This window comes from Amblyomma americanum, chromosome 3 (assembly GCF_052857255.1).
Source record: "Amblyomma americanum isolate KBUSLIRL-KWMA chromosome 3, ASM5285725v1, whole genome shotgun sequence".
Classification (NCBI taxonomy): Eukaryota; Metazoa; Arthropoda; class Arachnida; order Ixodida; family Ixodidae; genus Amblyomma; species Amblyomma americanum.
Genome location: NC_135499.1, coordinates 104,713,883 through 104,726,482, shown reverse-complemented (window position 1 = coordinate 104,726,482; position 12,600 = coordinate 104,713,883).

Here is a 12,600-nt window from a genome sequence, read left to right as displayed (position 1 = left end):
AGTACGGAAACCATTCCCGGCTCGTTCAACGGAATTTTTAAATAATCTGCAATTATGTTAATGTTTTCATTGTTATAATATATTTATAAAAAATTCGTTCTTATTTCGTTTTCTCGCTTCTCTTCTTTCTTTATCCCTGAGCTGCTACCTCACAGTTAGCCAGCGTTGTTAATGTACCTGATTCCCTCATCTCTCATAGTTAACCTATCTGATTCTCTATACTTTTATTCCCTCTCTATTTAAAGAGAGATGCAAAAATACAGAGACTACTATGCGAGAGAAAGCGCACTAGAATTAGCTTTCGCATAATGGCATTCACAAGGTGAAGATCTGCGAATAACAGCCGCACATTCCCGTGAAAAAAAAAGCAAAAGGAACGAAAGTTGAATTAGTTTCCTGCGTCGCCTTTCTGTGTCTCATATCCATTACTTTTTCTGCATTCGTTCGAAAATTAGGGACATCAAACGAAACAATAGCAAACAACCTTCCACAGCAGAAAAATACGCCCCTCCTTTTTGAAAAGAACTGTCTGAGCCAATGACTGAACATCAGTTTTTTTCTAAACTATCAATGGGGGTTCAGGAAGTGAGAGCAATGTCGCGCACTTTCTGCGAATGTGTCGGTTCAATCTCGCAAGTACTATTTGTTCTCTCGAAGCGTCCTCAAGGCAGCCCATTCTCTTTCACCACGCGAAACAAACCTCAAGAAGAAGAAAAGTCAACTTCGTCGAACCTGGACAAGACTAAAAGACAGGAAAAGGGAAGAGAGCAGGCTTACGGTACAACGTAGGCGCATTTAGGAAGCTCCGCTTTATGTTCCCTAATTTTTCCCGAACGATGAGACTAAGAAGCCCTCTCCTGCCTTTAACGCCTTGTAAGATACTTGTACTCAAAACTTGCCTTCCTCTTTTTAACCTCTACAAACAGTATTCACTCCACGTGTCCTGTACACATTTTCCTACTGTCAGCTGGCTCCTCCGCCCATTCGGCTTTCTTTATTCATTATTTTTTTCACCTTTCCATCCTCTCGAAGATTGCTAAACTGAAGCTTTGTCTCTTTTCTGTTTTCCGAACTTCTGAAATTCATTCGCAAAGTACTGTCGACTGGTGATTCCATTTCTTTTTATTTTTTGCAGCCAGTTCAGCTACTCAACCTCTAAACCTTCTGTTCTATCGATTGCATTGCAACCTACCCCCTGCAGCTACTTTCTCTCTCCTCCTTCCATTTGTCTCGTCAAAAAAGAACCGAGACGGCGCTAGTTGCGTCAAGCCTTGGCTAGCTCTCGCGCAGCTTCCTTTGCACCCCCCCCCCCCACACTCCCTTCCCAGTCTCCTCCTGTGTCTGCTTCCCGCATCTTCCCATTGTCTTCTCACTCGCGCCTTTCACAGAGCGCTCGTTTCCTTCCTTCCTGCTCGGTTTCTCGGTCTGTACACGGGCACAGATCGGCGCTCCGAACGCCAGCAATTAGGCCAGCATGCCCAACTCCGCGGGCTATGGCTGTTTCGCTGCTGCTAATTCGCGTGCAATTTCCGAGAATGTTCGTTAGCAGAGAAGCCTGAGGAGAATGTAGGCAATTAAGAGAGTCTCGCTTCTCTTGCTTTCCACCTTCGTTCTATGCCGTTCACGCCATTTTCTTCGTCTTTTTCTCTCCCTTTCCTTCTTATCTGCCCTATTTGTTCTTTCTCGCTTTCTTATGCACAGCACTTCTTCTCCTGTGCGGTCAGGAGGTGCCGCTTGCTCGCTCATTCTTTTTCTCTTCCGCCGTAACGTGAGCACTGTACACGGGCACTCTGCCCACCAAGTTTGGTTTGGCACGCACGGCACGCATATTGGTGCTCTGCAAAGAGAACCAAGCCGGAACACCAGCCGAGAACTGAAACCGAGAAAAATATGCCTCGGGCGAAGAAACGAAGAGACGACAGAAAAATCGAGGCAATAAGTTGGCCCGAGAAAGAAAGAGGCAGGAAAAAAGTGGAGGGTGGGAGAGACGAGAAACCATGTACTGCTGTTTGATTTGTCTTGTCCTCTGGCTGGGGCACTCAGATTGCGGACACACGAAAAAAAAGAAGGTATTTGAAGCGAGTCACTCAGCCTTCGTTAACTTTCTTTATAGCCTCCGGGGACGGCGTGGTAATATCGCTGGCGTTCCTTTATTGTTGTTTCCAGTACCATGCATGGTCGTAAAAGTGGATTGAGAAGTCTTATCTTTGTTTTCCGCAGAAGAGCGCATTGGTATCAAGTTCACTGCTCATTGCTTTTCCCTTACGAATGCCAGGCGTCTAAAGCGTTGCTGTATGAGAGAACTATTCATAGTATTTGGGACATTTCAAAGGAAACTGGGCCTTATTTCTTATTTATTTCAGTATCCTGAAGAGTCGCGACGCTCAGAGTCGTCCAGTGTAGAGTTCTGCCGCGAAAGGAATGTAGGGTCTCCTTCAGCTTATTGCGTTTTTTGGAAATCACGCATGCAATGTGCCGTACTTAAATTTGAGCTGAATAACTTGCAATGAATTCTTCTTTTGGTCATACCCGGTCATATCACATCTTCGGACATATGTGCATCGTCAAACATATACAAAAACTAACTGAATGATTACGAGTCACTAACGCGAATGTTTAGCTGCAGCTGACATCAGGGCAGGGAGAATTAATGCGCTTGCATTTAGAGGTACGTCCGTAAGTATGGGGCGCGCACACTCGCGGTTTTCAAGATTGACGCGTTGTGGGCGAAGGGAAGAAGACGGCGCGAGGAGCGTGGCGGAGCGCCATATCGGCAGCCGGGAATAAAGACGATTAGACGTAGCTTCTACGCCTTTCTTTACAATCTGTGGTGTTGAAACCCATAACAATAGCGGCAACTCCGCCATTGAACTCACCAGAGAAGAGAAGCGGCTTTGTGACACACAAAGGACTGCGTAAAAGGCAAGCGGACCGTCCAGCGCACTTTGCACACGGGCTGCGCAGTGAGGCCAGTCAACGCATCGATTTGGACGCTGACGCTCTTGCAGCCTTCAAATTTGATTCACAAACGCCTCAGGATTTATAACGAAGGCTTACTCACCAATCAAGACCTGGAGTCTTTGCTTTCTGACGAGGAGGTAGTCGAGGACATTTCATCAGCCGTCCAGTGTGAAGACAATGCCACAGAGACCATAGCGCACCTACGCCATCACATCGAGGCATTTCAGGCGCTCAATACTGCTGCGCATGTGGCCAGCTGTTCGATCAACGCTGCCACAGAGTCCCTGCAGCAGATGGACCACACACCGAGAGTGTGAGTTCTGCGCGTCCAGGTCACGTTGGTTCACGGCGGCCGAAATTGTACTTGCTCCGCTGTGAAGGCAACGTGTCCCACTTTCCGGTTTTTTGGGATACGCACCAGCACGCCGTGCGCAATAAAATCGCGAGCTGAGCAACACTGATAGATTTGATTACATGAAGAATCAGGTAAGTGGACCGGCGACACAAGCATTCGCAGGGCGTCAGGTCACAAAAACATCGTACGGAGGCCCCATCGATATCTTGAAAGCCCGCTTCGGTAACGAGCAGCTCATCGTACAGAGCTACTTGACTAATCCCCGGAAGCACAAGCCCGTGAAATGGCCTGGTGCGGTGGCCGCTTTACGCTGTCTCCTGGACTCTGTGCTCGTCAACATCAGAGGGCTGCAGACCCTCGATGTGCCAGAGCGGTCGCACGCTGCCATGCTTGCCGAGATCCTCAACAAGGTCATACCGGATGAGATCATCATCAGATACTATAAGAGACGGAGCTTCCAGCCTAGCACCGGCGAGGATCATTGAGCAGAAGCGCAGCTGCAACAGCTGCTGGTCCACCTCCTCAGCTAGGTAGAAGCCAGGGAGAGGACTGCGTTCATTGATGGCTTTGTACAGAGTGGTCAACAGGTGGGACTCGACTCGCGTGGACAGACCGCACGGGGTGATAACGATGCGGCACGCGGTTCGCACCAGAGCTCGCTGCCTTCGGCGTCGGTTCTGCGCAGCGAATCATCTAAACCAAGTGGTCAGTGTTTCTTTTGCTGATCTACCATAAAATCGACCGACGTGTGCACGTGCGAAATCAACTCACCGAAGCGGAAGAAGTGGTAGAGTTTCAAAGTACTTAAACCAAAAAGTACCTAAAGCAAGTAGACATTTTAAACAGGTGTTTATTCTTCAATTTGTGTCGACCCATAAGCTCTGTCTTAAGGGTACGACTCGATATATTTAGTTAGTTAATGCCCATATATCCAGAATTGGTCATTCTCTAATTAACAATCATAAATGGCGGCGTGTCCACATATCGCTACCAGCTCGGCGGTTAAGCGATGAGCCACTGCACTGGCAGGTGGCTGTTCCTATCATAACTACCGGTAGGGATTATGCGACCCATATTGCTCTTCCCGAGCAACCTCTCGCCCAGCATCGCGTAGTGGGTGCGATGCTCCCTCTAACTTACCCGAGCTTCCTTCTATTTACCGCAGATGCGCGGCGCTCCTCAGAACTTATACAGGCTTACTCGGGTAAGTGGTATCGCTGTTCTTGGACAATGGCACAAGAAAGAAAGATCGGACGCTTCACAAGAATATTAGTCGGTGTTGGTGAACGTATCAGTGCCCTCGCTCTACAAGTGACCTATTCCGGTCCAGCCGTTGCTTTAAATGCGCTGTTCGAGGATATCCAGCCAAAAACAGCCGCTGTAGCGTCCACTGTTTGCAGTGTGAAGGCAGGCATGCGACCTGCATGTGCAACCCACCTACATCACAATCACCATTATCAGGCTGACACTCTCACTGTAGGGCAAAAGTCTCTCCCATCTCTGCAAATAACCCTGTCTTTTGCCAGGTACGTCCACCCTATCCTCACAAACTTTTTAATATCGTCCACCCACACAACTTTCTGCAACCTCCTTCTGCGGTTGTCTTCTCCTGGAGTCCAATCTGTTACTCCTAAGGGTCATCAATTATTGTAGCGATAGCTACATCACGGTAGCATTTCGAGCCTTCAGCGTGGCGGTGGCACGTGACAAGCCACATAGTGCGGAGTAGTTGCTGCTGCCGGTGGCGAGGCACGTCGGCGAAACAAAGCTGCAAGAGCTGTGCGCATGTGCCGTGCCAAGTGGTACGAAGATGAAGAAGGAACGCCCAGTGAAACGGAGCGGCGAAATACTGACTGTGCAATTCAACTGAATAAGTTTCACTCGGCCAACTGTGGCTATTGCGTCACTCCAAGTTTAACCGGAGCTAAACCACCGTCAATTTTTTTGCCTTCATTACATGCCCTCCCAATGTCCATTTCTTCCTCTATATTTTGATTACGATGTCATCAACCCGCGTTTGATCTGTGATCCTATTTGCCCCCTTCGTCTCTTTTACCATTACATATGTCATTTTCCTTTCCATAGCTCTCTTCGTTGTCCTTAACTTAAGTTGAAACCTTTTCGCTATCCTCCTCGTTTGTGCCACAAATGTGGGCACCGGTAAGCTACAGTCGTTATATACTTTTGTCGTCGGCGATATCGGTAGACTGCCATTCATGATCTGGGAAAGATGCCAAATGCATTCCACCCCATTCTTATTCTTCTGGTTATTTTGCTCTCGAGATTCACGTGTGAAATCACTACACACCCAAAGTAGATGTATTCCTTTACTACTTCGAGCACCTCACTGCCAATTTTAGACTGCTGCTGTTCTCTTGCCATACTGTTGAACATTACTTTGCTTTTCTGCATAATAATTTTTACACTCTTCTGCTCTGCCTGTCCAACTCAGTGATCACGCTTTGCAGTTACATCCTCAGTGACGGAGCAGTGCAATGCCATCAGTGATACTCAGGTTATTAAGGTATTTTTCCTTAACTCTTATGCCCAGCTGACCCCTATCCAGGCCTCTGAGAACCTCGTGACCTACAGTTCCGGTCAAATCTTCACCAAACAGAAGCGAAAGATTAGCGTTGTCTCTATTGACGAGGTGCAAAAGTATGTTGAGGAGCCCTTGCCCAAGCAGCGGTACATCGAAGAAGCCTTGTCAACGTGCCAGAATAAGGGCTGCCCACGTGAGGAAATTGTTCACACGCTCGAGAAAGAGGTGGCATTCCTCAAGGGACAAGCATCGCTTCTTCGACAAATGGGCGCCAGATACTGCATAACTGCTTCCTCAGTACTTAACAAAGTGATTGTTCGGGCTAGTGGGTATGCGTTATGAAACGCAGCAATAAAACAGGGGACAAACACAGTACCTTGGCGCTCCCAATGCGCTACATAAACGGCAGAGCTCAAATGCCTCCGCGAGGACAAGGCAAGGGTTTACCGTGATCCAACAGAACTACGACATTCGCACCAGTGAGTTTTGGAGGCCTTGGAAAACAAACAGGCTTCGATCAGTGCCCGCCTAATGGGAGATGTTGAGAGCGAGCACCTCGCACGTGATGCCCTCGATCTCTTCCAAAACCAGAAGACTGATGGCATAAGAACTCGAGAGGTACAGCTATACTTCTCATTCGCCCACACGGAGGAAGAGGCTGCCTGCGCCAAACTCGCCTGTCGATCGCCCAAGGAACATGACAGGTATGTATCAAAGGTTGACGAGTGTTGTGGACTGGACGCGAATTAGAATGTACTTCAGATGGATGCACCGCGTGTCGATAAGGTGCTTGGGCCTGCAGAGCCGGGAGAAATTGAGGAAACTCAAATACCAGTTTAAGAAAACGCACACTAGGCACTGCAAGTTCCACAACGGAAACGCAGTCATGGTGCCAAAGGACGCTGTGCCAAGGGCCGCTGGGGTGGCTCAGTGGTTAGGACGCTCGGCTACTGATCCGGAGTACCCGGGCTCTAACCCGACCGCGGCGCTGCGTTTCGTTGGAGGCGAAATGCGAATGCGACCGTGTGCTGTGCGACGTCAGTGCACGTTAAAGATCCCCAGGTGGTCGAAATTTTTTTCCGGAGACCTCCACTACGGCGCCTCTTCATTCCGTTCTTCTATCAGTCTCTCATTTATTCTTTCTCTTAAAGCGCGGTTCAGGTGTCCGCCGATATGTGAGACAGACACTGCGCCAGTTCCTTTCCCCAACAGCCAATTTTCATTTTCAAGACTTTCGCAAACGTGGTGTTAGACATTTTGGCTGCGGTAAGGCTGTGCACTCATGTAGAAAATACTAACCGCTAGGGTCAGTATATTATTAGGCAGGTACACCGCACCAATCTATAAGGTGTTGTTGCGTCAAGGCCGTGAGTCTCCAATACTAATTCCTTACTACAAGTTTAATGAGCCAGGTGGGTTAACTCTAACCCATTTCTTGCTACGATGTCGTCACCTGCTCACGCCAGAATGTTGATGAGCCGCAAGAAACGTAGCTACTAAATCTGTGGCCTCAGAGGCACACTGGGTCATGGCTGATCTCTGGAAATGATGGCACCATGAGTATCTCCTAGTTTTCCGCAGTTTAGATGCTCGCAGAGTGCACAACGCTCACAAGCTACACACCGAAGATGATATTATTGTCCACGAGTTCAATGCACAAAAACTGTTTTGGTGGAGTGGTGTCATCGCGGGGTATATCAAAAGCGAGGTTGCAATAGTTCGTAGATGCATAATACGCCTATAGGGAGGATCAGAACTGATTAGTCCGGTTCAACGCCTGCACCTGCTAAAAGTGCTCAGCTCAGGGCTCGGAGTACATTGAAGGTCGGCGTCTGGCACGCGAAGGGAAGAAGAGTGTGCGAGGGGCGTGGCGCGCGAATGGACGGGAACGCCAATTTTACGGTTGGGATTATAGGCAGTTAGACGTAGATTGCGCGCATTCCTTTTTACTAATATCAGCTCTCTGCTAGCAAGCCAACAATCCCGAACCGGTGCGTCGCCAGCCCTGAGGCGGCGAGAAGTGAATCATCATGAAACGCTGCAGCGCGAAGCAACAAGGACAAAAGGGAGGCGCCAGAAAACAGGAAAAGCGCTGATTTACCTCGATGATTCACGAACTAGCCCACATCAAGATATTAATCGAGAATTGAGTCATCGATGTACCCAGAGAAGGTCGAAGAACCGGGCCAAAACATCTAGCTTGAGAAGGTGGTAGAAAATATGCCGCCATTACGGGCCACGTTAAGACGCGTCCTTCTCAAGAGGTCCTCAAAACATTTGTGTAACTGCTTGCCGTGCTGCCAAGATCGCTGAGGTGTGAGGGCTCCAAAGAAGCACAAGTAATTGGCCCAAAATTGGAACTGTATTGGCAAAGCTGGCCGTACAAAGGACCAGCATGGGACCATCCTGTTGCAATTTTGGGCCGATGACCTGTGCTGCTTGGGCTTGGGTCATCTGCAGGCGCGCGCCCTCCTGCGAGAGCGGTCAAGTAGATTCTTTCTCTACTGTCTTCGGTGGCCATGACGACTGCTGGCATAGCAAGCGATTTGCTCCGGCCGCCATCGACCAAGTAGTGAAACCCAGGAAAGAGCTAGGAAGTAGTAACAGCTCGCGCTGTAAAAATAGGCCGAGATAAAAGGCCACCTTCTGGGCGTAAAAGAGACGTTATAGACTGAAAGTAGCCCCTTCACTCCGACGAAAAAGCCCAGTGCAAGATCTCCGAATCCTGGGGCTTGGGCAGTTATGTGTACCTTTTTTTTATTCCCACTTCCGCCTATACATGGCTCAGGTTCACTTGGATCACGTTCTTACTGGAGTGGAGGTGAATACTCTTATTGTTGCTCGCACTTGAGGATTTGGAGAAGGAAAGCATGCAGATCTTTCCTGGACACCACGAAGTGGTGCCATCCATCAACTGCTAATAGCCAACACGCTGTAACTGAATGGGAATGATTAAATTCACAAAAACTTTACAAGTGATTTACAAGTACACTAATGGTGCATATTAAATCTAAAAGAAAATTTAATGGCTTACGATTTTTATCCGCTGCTGAATCTGAATTATAAAATGCTTCCTGCGCTTGCAACCAGGATTCTTGACGGCCTTAGGAAATCAATTCGGCTAGGCAAACATTCAAAATTCCCGCGGAAATTTCTGATGCTCAGAGCCATGCAGCAAGTTGAGGCAGCCGCACAAACTAGGAAGGCTTGCACGAAATTCGTGGGCTGGACAGCGCCCAGATCAAGCTGAGTGCCCTGCAGGACCTCGCTCAGCGTCCTAAGCCACACCTAGACCTCGTACTTTCCGCTTAGGTCTTAAGCCATCATTGTCAATCAAGATGGAATTAATTAATGCCAACTTGGATCCTGCTACCCCCCAATCCTTTCAGGGAGAGAGTTTTTCTAGAGACGTACTACGATGAAGTGGGTAAAGACGTTTTCGGAGCCTAGCGTTTAAACTGTTATACATATTCTGGTTGGAACCCCAAAGTGCAGCTGATTATCAAGTAGGTCAGATGTGCACCAAGCGTTCCAGAACGTCCCGAATTACGACATCGATGATGGCGGCGAAGAAAGTAGTCACGTTTTTTCCTCCATGATGTACAAATAACTCCAAATATATTATTAGAAAAAAAAAGTGCCCTTTTTGGCCGGCTGATAATGCTTCAGCTGGCTTTACAATAAGCAGCAATGGCGTATCTCAAAATATGCGCTAAATAATGGAGCCTTTCAGAGCACTTACTTTCCACATGGAAGGATTTAAACATAAGGTCTGAAGCAAGATCATGACAGACTGTAAAAGAATGGAAAGAAAAGCTTTAAAAACGCCGCAAGAAGAAGTTCTTAGAAAAGGTGTAAATATGTTTCTGTTTCCAGCTATAGGGTAACGTGTGTGAGCTAACCGTCAAAACGATTCAATTTGGACCGTAAAACTCTTTGAATCACGCAACCTGAAAGCGAAAAAGGAAGAGTGATGAAAGATAAAGGGTGCAGTAAAGTTTTGTACGTACTTCAAGGTAGGTTATATTTACCATTGTTTTTGGCTTCCCCTGGGTAGGCTTTCATTAAGTGTGAACAATTTGTCTGTATGAGCACATAGCAGTAGTGACGAATCCCTTTGTTTAAAAACATAATACAAGATATAAATGCCTTCATAAATTCTGTGTTGGTGGTGGGATAGGTTCATTGTGCTGAACTTGAAGGTGCTTTATATTGCACGGATATTTTTCATTCATGCAAGTTATGTCTGTTAAGGGAAGTCAAGTAGTGGATGGGTAGAAAGAGGAACTAATGTCAATCTCAAAATTAAAGAGCACCCTAGGAAAGTTTTTAACGTTTAGCGGCAGTAATCTGTGACTGCTGTTTAACCTACAGTTATTATCAGAAGTAACCAAGCAATGGGGTTTGCTGCTCGGCCGCACTATCATGCTCTTACTACACGCATAGAAACCAAAAGGTCTCTAAAGATGTTGACGGGGGTTCTCTTTAGCTTTAGAGCTCAATGCTACAATTTTAGAGCTCAACACAGGTTTAGAGCTCACTGGGTGCCATAGATGTTCCGCTACACGGCTAACAGAACCTGCAACCAGGCTTATGTGCATGAAGTGCTCAGTTTCTTTCATTTCATGACATGATTTTCAAAATCACTACGTCGAAGGATGTTCCGGCGGGCTAGTTGGTTCATAATGAAGTGAGCGGGTACAAACTGTGCGAACAAGACGGGACGCAGGTCACACAGAAGAACAGACAAAGCGCAGTCGACTAAATTTGCCTTTTTTTGGTGTTTGATAGCAGGGACTTGAAGAATTTTACGAGGCGCTGTAGTTAAATTTTGCGCTTTCCAGAATGGGGTGCATTTCGTTTAAACCTCGATCAAGATTAATGTATTTATTGCGCATCTTTGGAGAAATAAAACGAAGCAACTTTTCAAGCGCAAGCTGATAGCCTGGGTAACGCTTACGACAGCCGCTTCAGGAGCCCTGCCCTGAGCTCCCTTAAGTGTTTTAAATCATCATAAAATACATCACCACCCATATTTATGCGTGCTTTAAGCTTCAACAACTTCACTGCTCAAGCACCGCTGTAGAAAAAACAACAATGTGCAGGTACTTCGTCTAAGCGCAGGCAGGCGTCACTAAAACAGAAAGACTAGGAAGAAAGTTATGTTCATTTCGGGGAACTTTGTGAGTAAAATTTCGCGAAAAGAAAATGTTCGCATGTTTTCACAGAATTGTAAGAAAGAAAAAAAATGGTCATTTCAGAATTGCGGGCTTTTTCAATCTTCTGCAAAGGAAATGGCCAAAAGTAAGGATTTTTGGGTCTAATTACGAGAAGTGTCAGTTGCGCATAAAACATCACCGCACAAAAACATAGCTTCGTTACCAGCTTCTAATTATTGCTCCTGTGGCTGACGCACACGTGTACCGTCTTCAAGCTTGTGCATAATGACTCTTTTCCTCGACTAATGGCTCCCAGCAGCCGCTCAAAGTTCTGCTTTCTATGGAAAGGAATCTCCTTCTGCAGTTCAATAAAGCCTTCCTCAAGCTCGTACAAGTACATATAAGGTAGCTACCGATATCTAAAATGAAAACTTTCTACCCTAAACTCAGCGGTATGTGGAGGGAGAGAAGTCACTAGTGTATTTGTTTGTTCGCTGAAAACAGGTGTACCGGTGTTTAAGACAAACTAAAGCAGATAATTGAGCAATGGAAAAAAATAAGCGGCAGATAATCGCGTGGCAGTAAGGAAAAGATTCGACACTGAGTGGCTCCGTCACGTCTTGCATAAATCGTTACTCCTGTCCAGCCAACGTTCGAGCACCAAGATGTGTCGGCGAGGCCGCGCATTTCATAAAGCTACTTTATACTGGGAATTTGGCGGCATTCCCCGCTTCACCCGCCCCGATGGCTAAGTGCCTTTGGGGTTGGGCTGCTAAACCCAAAGTCCCGGTACTCAATCCCGCCAGCTGAACGCAACCGAAATGCCAAAACGTCCGGGATGTGTTCTAGGCCAGAGCACACTGAAGTACCTTTGGTGGCGGAAATTAATACGGCGAAGTCTACTGCGGCGTTCGTCAAGGCAATATGCAGCTCCGCTACGTTAAACCTTAGATACCACATACCACTTAATACTCCCCACGCCGCCGTGGTGGCTGAGTGGTTATGACACTCAGATGGTGACGCGAAAGACGCTGGTTAGATTCCGGCCTGGGCGGTCGAATTTCGATGGAGGCGAAATTCTAGAGGCGCGTGTACTGTACGATGTCAGTGTACGTTTCAAAATCCCGGGTGGTCGAAGTTCCCGGAGCTCTTCACTACGGCGTCGTCATAGCTTCAGTCGCTTTGGGATGTTAAACCCCCATGAACAGTAAAAATATAACTCCCATACACTGCCGGTGTTCTTGTTGAAATGTCATCGCTTATCTTCACAAGGTCATAACTTTCCAGAGAACATAAGAAACCCAACGCATTACCGTTGGTTTGCGCATAGATTGTAACCAGTTTTTGATGTGAAAATTTTATTGCATTGAGTGGTTGATCAACCGTAAAGAGGCTCCTCGAATTGTATTCAACGCGGCAATATCTTGCACACGCTGAAATTTAGGCCCTCTAACAAAGCGTAACAAAAATCAGTGCCAGCAACGCTATGCGCCGCGTACGCAGATTGGGCCCATTAGAAATGAGGGTAAGAGAAAATTAGGGAGGCCGCCATTGCATCAAAAATGACGGTACCCTACTAGAAT